Consider the following 8,430-nt stretch of genomic DNA (forward strand, 5'->3'; position numbering starts at 1 on the left):
GTGGAGTTTCTGCACACCATAGATTAAGGGTGTGGAGCTCTACTGTACCTCAAGTATTAATGCAATTCTATTCTCTTTTATCCAAATCTCTCTTATTCTTATTCCAAGATATTCATTCGTACCCAAGAACATGATGAATGTGATGATAAGTAACCCTCATTATCGTTCTCACTTATGAACTCACGTGATTGACAACCACTTCCGTTCTACCTGCAATAGAGCTTGAATGTGTATCTCTTAGATTCCCCAACAGAATCTTCGTGGTATAAGCTAGATAGATGGCGGCATTTATGAGGATCCGGAAAGTCTCACCTTGTCTGTGGTATTCCGAGTAGGATTCCGGTAATGAATGACTGTGACGTTTCATGAGGATCCGGAAGGTCTAAACCTTGTCTGTGATATTCCGAGTAGGACTCTAGTATTGGATGACTGTGACGAGCTTCAAACTTCTGAAGGCTGGGCGTGATGACAAGCGCAAAAGAATCAAGGGATTCTATTCCAGTAGGAGCGGGAACCAACCAGTGATTAGCCGTGCTGTGACAGAGCGCGTGAGCATAGTTTTCACTGCGAGGATGGGATGTAGCCATCAACCATGGGTGATGCCTCCAGACGATTAGCCATGCGGGTGACAGCCGCAGAGGATCATTTTCCCGAGAGGATTGAAAGTAGCCACCGCTGATGGTGAACCCCTATACACAGCTTGCCATGGAAAGGAGTAAGAAGGACTGAGTTGAAGCAGGAGAATAGCAGGCGTCCTTGAGCATATAGTATCTCCATTCGCTTATCTGAAATTCCCACCAATGAATCTGCATAAGTATCCTATCCCTTTTATTATTTCTATTTTCTTATTTCTATTTTCAAAAACCCATAAACCAATTTTAATCTGCCTAACTGAGATTTACAAGGTGACCATAGCTTGCTTCATACCAACAATCTCTGTGGGATCGACCCTTACTCACGTAAGGTTTATTACTTGGGCGACCCAGTACACTTGCTGGTTAGTTGAACGGAGTTGTGAATTCAACTGGTGCCACAATAATAATTTCATACAAGAACAAAAGAATATGGATCACAATTTCGTCCACCAGTCATCTTTCAGCTGAGGCAGCTTAAAGATCTCCCTGATTTTGTCAGGGTGGATGTGAACAATCTTTCCTCTGACCAAGGTCCGATAGTAATAGAGGGCAGTTCCAGATATTCTCTGCCTGTCTGTTTGCCACAAATTAGCATAGAACTCCTGAACCATATTCCTTCCTACTTTTGTTTCAGGATTAGCTAGGATTTCCCAGTTCCTGTTTCAAATTTGCTCTTGGATCTCCGGATATTCATCTTCTTTCAGATCGAACTTGACTTCCGGGATCATTGATCTTATACCCATTATTTTGTAGTAATGGTCTGAATGTTCTTTGGTTAAGAACTTCCCTTGATTCCAAATTGGTTTTGGAATACTCTCTTTCTTGCCTCTTGGAGTGGATTGTTTTCCTTTAGGAGCCATGATCTAAGTGAGTATGTTTTTGTGATCACGGATGAACACACCAAACTTAGAAGTTTGCTTGTCCTTAAGCAAAAGAAAAGAAAGGAGAGGGATAGAAGGAGAGCTAATGTCGAATGGTGGATGAGAGGAGGGAGGCCGAATGTGGAATTTAAAGGGAGGGGTGGGTTTTCGAAAATATTAAAAAGATAATATAGAAGATATGATTTATAAAAGATAAATAAGAAAAAGATATAATTTAAAATTAAAAAGATGTGATTGGTATTTGGAAAAGATAAATCTGAATATTTGAAAAAGATTTTAAAAGATAATTACGTTTTGAAAAGAGTTGGATTGGATTGGAAAAAGATTTGTGTTTATGCCTTAAGATATATTTGATATTTTTGAAAAAGGGATTTTAGAAATTAAGGTTTTTAGAAATTAGGATTAAAATTTTTGGAATTGAAGCATGAGAATTTGGAACGTGTTTATGCAAGAAATCATAAATTGAAACACAAAAAATTAAAAATTTGTGAAGAAAAAACGAATTTACCTCCTCCCCACCATCCTGGCGTTAAACGCCCAAACGCTGCATGTTTGGGCGTTTTAAGCCCATGTGCAGCTTCTACTGGGCGTTCAACACCCAGCTGTTGCTTCTTTCTGGCGTTGAACGCCCGGAACTCCTTTGTCACTGGGCGTTTTTCTGAACGCCCAAGACGTTGTAAATCTGGCATTGAACGCCCATAAGGTGCTTCTTTCTGGCGTTCAACGCCCAGAAGGTGCTTCTTTCTGGCGTTCAACGCCCAGAAGGTGCTTCTTTCTGGCGTTGAATGCCTAGAAGGTGCTTCTTTCTAGTGTTTTCGCACCAGTGAACTTCTTTTTGCTGTTTTTATCCTTTGAATCCTTCTATAACTCTGTGAACTCAAGCAATTGCTATTTTACCTTGAAGATAATTGACATATACCCTTAAAAATCAATTAATTAACAAATAAACTTTGTAAATGGCTGGGTTGCCTCCTAGCAAGCGCTTCTTTATTGTCTTTAGTTGGACTATTACTGAGCTTTAATCAAGTCTCAGTTTTGAGCATTCTTGCTCAAAATTGCTTTCAAGATAATGTTTGACTCTCTGTCCATTAACAATAAACTTTTTGTTAGAATCATTATCCTAAAGCTCTACGTATCCATATGGTGACACACTTGTAATCACATATGGTCCTTTCCACTGGGATTTCAATTTCCCGGAGAATAATCTGAGCCTAGAATTAAACAGCAGAACTTTTTGCCCTGGCTCAAAGACTCTGGATGACAGTTTCTTATCATGCCATCTTTTTGCTTTCTCTTTGTAAATTTTTGCATTCTCGAAAATATTGAGTTTAAATTCCTCTAGCTCATTTAACTGAAGCAATCGTTTTTCTCCAGCTAACTTGGCATCAAGGTTTAGGAATCTGGTAGCCCAGTAGGCCTTATGTTCCAGTTCCACTGGCAAGTGACATGCCTTTCCATACACAAGCTGGTATGGAGAGGTCCCTATAGGGGTCTTGAATGCTGTTCTATATGCCCACAGAGCATCATCCAAGCTTCTTGCCCAATCCCTTCTACAGTTAATCACAGTCTGTTCTAGGATTCTTTTAAGTTCTCTGTTAGAAACTTCAGCTTGCTGATGAGCGGATAATTTATACGCTTTTTGGCATTGTTTTTAGGTAGTTTTTAGTAAGTTCAAGCTACTTTTAGGGATGTTTTCATTAGTTTTTATGTTAAATTCACATTTCTGGACTTTACTATGAGTTTGTGTATTTTTCTGTGATTTCAGGTAATTTCTGACTGAAATTGAGGGACTTGAGCAAAACTCTAATAAGGAGGCTGACAAAGGACTACTGATGCTGTTGGAATCTGACCTCCCTGAACTCGAAATGGATTTTCTAGAGCTACAGAACTCCAAATGGCGCGCTCTCAATGGCGTTGGAAAGTAGACATCCAGAGCTTTCCAGCAATATATAATAGTCCATACTTTATTCGGGAATTGACGACGTAAACTGGCGCTCAACGCCAGTTCCATGTTGCTGTCTGGAGTAAAACGCCAGAAACACGTCACGGCCCGGAGTTGAACGCCCAAAACATGTTACAATTTGGTGTTCAACTCCAAGAGAAGCCTCAGCTCGTGGATAGATCAAGCTCAGCCCAAACACAAGCCAAGTGGGCCCCGGAAGTGGATTTATGCATCAATTACTTACTCATGTAAACCCTAGTAGCTAGTCTAGTATAAATAGGATAATTTACTATTGTATTGGACATCTTTTGATCACTTTAGATCTGAGGATCATCTTGGGATGATTAGTTCTCAGATCATGGGGGCTGGCCATTCGGCCATGCCTGGACCTCTCACTTATGTATTTTCAACAGTGGAGTTTCTATTCAATACAATTACTATTACTTTCTATTCAATTCTCTTTATTCCTATTCTAAGATATTCGTTGCACTTCAACTTGATGAATGTGATGATCTGTGACACTCATCATCATTCTCACCTATGAACGCGCGTGACTGACAACCACTTCCGTTCTACCTTAGGCCGGGCGCATATCTCTTAGATTCCCCAACAGAATCTTCGTGGTATAAGCTAGATAGATGGCGGCATTCATGGGAATCCAGAAAGTCTAACCTTGTCTATGGTATTCCGAGTAGGATTCCGGGAATCCGGAAAGTCTAACCTTGTCTGTGGTATTCTGAGTAGGATTCTAGGATTGAATGACTGTGACGAGTGGTGCACGAAATTGCAATCACACTTTTGCAATTCCGCACAACTAACCAGCAAGTGCACTGGGTCGTCCAAGTAATACCTTACGTGAGTAAGGGTCGATCCTACGGAGATTGTCGGCTTGAAGCAAGCTATGGTTATCTTGTAACTCTTAGTCAGGATATAAATAATTATCAGGGTTGATTGTAAAAAGTAAAAGAACATGAAATAAGTACTTGTTTTGCAGTAATGGAGAACATGTTAGGTTTTGGAGATGCTCTATCTTCTGAATCTCTGCTTTCCTACTGTCTTCTTCTTCAAGCACGCAAGACTCCTTCCATGGCAAGCTGTATGTAGGGTTTCACCGTTGTCAATGGCTACCTCCCATCCTCTCAGTGAAAATGGTCAACGCGCTCTGTCACAGCACGGCTAATCATCTGTCGGTTCTCAATCAGGTTGGAATAGAATCCAGTGATTCTTTTGCATCTGTCACTAACGCCCAGCCTTCAGGAGTTTGAAGCTTGTCACAGTCATTTAATCCTTGGATCCTACTCAGAATACGTCAGACAAGGTTTAGACCTTCCGGATTCTCTTAAATGCCGCCATCAATTCAAGCTTATACCACGAAGATTCTGATTAAGGAACCCAAGAGATATCTACTCAATCTAAGGTAGAACGGAGGTGGTTGTCAGGTACACGTTCATAGGTGAGAATGATGATGAGTGTCACAGATCATCACATTCATCAAGTTTAGGAACAAGTGAAATCTTAGAATAGAAGCAAGCGTGATTGAATGAAAAACAGTAGTAATTGCATTAATCCATCAAGACACAGCAGAGCTCCTCACCCCCAACCATGGGGTTTAGAGACTCATGCCGTAGAAGATACAATGAGAAACGTGTAAAATGTCATTCCGTAAAGATACAATGTCAAAAGATCCTATTAATAGTGAACTAGTAACCTAGGGTATACAGAAATGAGTAAATGACGTAAAAATCCACTTCCGGGGTCCACTTGGTGTGTGCTTGGGCTGAGCATTGAAGCTTTCATGTGTAGAGACTTTTCTGGAGTTAAACGCCAGCTTTTATGCCAGTTTGGGCGTTTAACTCCAATTTTTGTGCCAGTTCCGGCGTTAAACGCCGGGAATTCTGAAGCTGATTTGTAACGCCGGTTTGGGCCATCAAATCTCTGGCAAAGTATGGACTATTATACATTGTTGGAAAGCCCAGGATGTCTACTTTCAAACGCAATTGAGAGCACACACAACACCAAACTTAAATTGTTGCTTGTCCCCAAGCAACTGAAAATCAAAATAGAATAAAAAGAAGAGAATATACTATAGACTCCAAAATATCAAAGAAACTTAGCTCCAATTAGATGAGCGGGACTAGTAGCTTTTTGCTTCTGAACAGCTTTGGCATCTCACTTTATTCTTTGAAGTTTAGAATGATTGGCATCTATAGGAACTCAGAACTCAGATAGTGTTATTGATTCTCCTAGTTAAGTATGATGATTCTTGAACATAGCTACTTTATGAGTCTTGGCTGTGGCCCAAAGCACTCTGTCTTCCAGTATTACCACCGGATACATATATGCCACAGCTACATACTTGGGTGAACCTTTTCAGATTGTGACTCAGCTTTGCTAAAGTCCCCAATTAGAGGTGTCCAGGATTCTTAAGCACACTCTTTTTGCCTTGGATCACAACTTTATTATTATATTTTTTTCTCTTTTTTTTCATTTTTTTTGCATTCACTGCTTTTTCTTGCTTCAAGAATCAATTTGATGATTTTTCAGATCCTCAATAACATTTCTCCTTTTCCATCATTCTTTCAAGAGCCAACAATTTTAACATTCTTAAAACAACAAATTCAAAAGACATATGCACTGTTCAAGCATTCATTCAGAAAACAAATAGTATTGTCACCACATCAAACTAATTCAACTAGTTTCAAAGATGAATTTGAAATCCTATACTTCTTGTTCTTTTGTGATTAAAGCATTTTTCATTTAAGAGAGGTGATGGATTCATAGGACATTCATAGCTTTATGACATGAACCTTAAATTTTATTAATCATGAATTAAGAACAAAACTCAAAAATAGATATAAGATAAGACTAATAGTAATAGAAAACAAAAATTTAAATAGACTCCTAATGATAGAGGTTATCACAGAGTTAGGACTCAACAACCTTGATTTTGAGAAGTGGATGCGCCCTCAACTTGTGGGGTATTTTACCCTTCAAGGGAGAGCTTTTGGCGCTTCAACTCCTATAGCTCACGCCCCTGCTTCTCTTGTTCCTTCAGCAATTTGCAGAGCATGCAGTTCTGATTCTGCTGTTCTTCCTTAAGTTGCTCCATAGTTTCTTGCAACTTGGTGATAGATGCTTCTAGGCTGGCCCAGTACTTCTAGACGAGTCCAGTAGTCAATTTCAGGAAGTTCAGGGAGGAACTCCTGCGCCCTCCTTTTGATAGAGTTATCTTGCATTTGTCCTTCCATTGACCTCTTGGTGATTGGGTGCTCAATTGGGATGAATTCATTTACTCCCATCCTCACCCCAGCATCTTTACATAGCAAAGAGATTAAGTTTGGGTAAGCCAGTTTGGCTTCAGTGGAGTTCTTGTTTGCAATTGTGTAAATCTCACAAGCAATCAGATGATGAATCGCCACTTCTTTTCCCAGCATAATACAATGAATCATCACTGCTCTCTTGATAGTAACCTCAGAACGGTTACTAGTGGGCAAGATAGAACGCCCTATGAAGTCCAACCAGCCTCTTGCAACTGGTTTGAGATCTCCCCTCTTGAGTTGGTTTGAGACACCTTTTGAATTGGTCATCCACTTGGTTCCAGGGAGGCATATGTCCTCTAGAACTTGATCCAACCCCTTATCTACTCTCACCATTCTCTTATTAAAGGATTCAGGATCATCTTGTAGTTGAGGTAATTTGAAGACCTCTCTTATTTTATCCAGATGGAAGTAAATAATTCTCCCTCTGACCATAGTTCTGTAGGTATGAAAAGCGGTTCCAGTCATTCTCTGCTTATCTGTCAGCCACAGATTTAAGAAGAATTCCTGAACCATGTTTCTTCCAACCTTTTTCCTGAACCATATTTCTCCCAACCTTTGTCTCAGGGTTGGTTAGAACTTCCCATCCTCTGTTTCGAATTTGCTCTTGGATCTCCGGATATTCATCTTCTTTCAGATCAAATTTAACTTCCGGGATCACTGACCTTAGACCCATTATTTTGTGGTAATGGTCTGCATGTTCTTTGGTTAAGAATTTCTCTTGACTCTAAAGGTCTTTTGGAGCATTCTCTTTCTTGCCTCTTGAGTTGGTTTGTTTTCCTTTGGGGGCCATGATCTTGATGAGCCTTAACTTAGTGATCACGAAAAAACACACCAAATTTAGAGGTTTGCTTGTCCTCAAGGAAAAGAAAGGAAAGAGGAGAGAGAGGAGGAGAGCAAATTCGAATGGTGGGGAAAGGGGGTGTGGCCGAACATATATTTATAAGGAAGGGAGAGAGAGTTTGAAAATTTTGAAGGAGATTTGAGAAGATATGGGAAGAAATTGAGAGATATTTGAGTTTTTTGAAGATTTGGAAAGGATTTGAAAGAGATTTGAAGAATGATTTTAAATTTGAAAATTTGAAGGTGAATGATGAAAGTTTGAAATGTATTATTGTAGAAAATTATGGATTAAAACAGGAAAGTTTGAAAAAAATTTTAAGTGGAAAGCAAAATCTCTGTCTCCCACCTTTCTGGCGTTAAACGCCCAGAATGGTATCCATTCTGGCGTTTAACGCCCAAATGTTGGCCAATTTGGGCGTATAACGCCCAGCCAGGTACCTTGGCTGGCGTTAAACGCCAGAAACCCCTTCATCACTGGGTGTTTTGCTAAACGCCCAGGATGCTGCACACCTGGCGTTAAACGCCCAGAATGGTGCCCATTCTGGCGTTTAACGCCCAAAATGGTACCTTTACTGGCATTAAATGCCCAGAATGGTATCCATTCTGGCGTTTAACGCCCAGAGTAACCCTTACTGGTGTTTTTTCGCCAGCAAGCTCCTTTTCTCTGCTTTTTGCACTGAATCCTTCTGTAACTCTGTGAATTCCTTCAATTTTGATGATTGCCATTTGAGAATATGTATCAAACTTTGATTAAACAAAACAGATAACCTGCTAATGACTGGGTTGCCTCCCAGCAAGCGCTTCTTTAATGC

General features: G+C 40.0%; 1 pseudogene; it reads right to left on the minus strand.

Moving 5' to 3' along the window:
- LOC107490300 (uncharacterized) overlaps positions 1–8,430 on the minus strand; it is a 140,260-nt pseudogene that overhangs the window by 124,520 nt on the left and 7,310 nt on the right.

This window comes from Arachis duranensis, chromosome 1 (assembly GCF_000817695.3).
Source record: "Arachis duranensis cultivar V14167 chromosome 1, aradu.V14167.gnm2.J7QH, whole genome shotgun sequence".
Lineage (NCBI taxonomy): Eukaryota > Viridiplantae > Streptophyta > Magnoliopsida > Fabales > Fabaceae > Arachis > Arachis duranensis.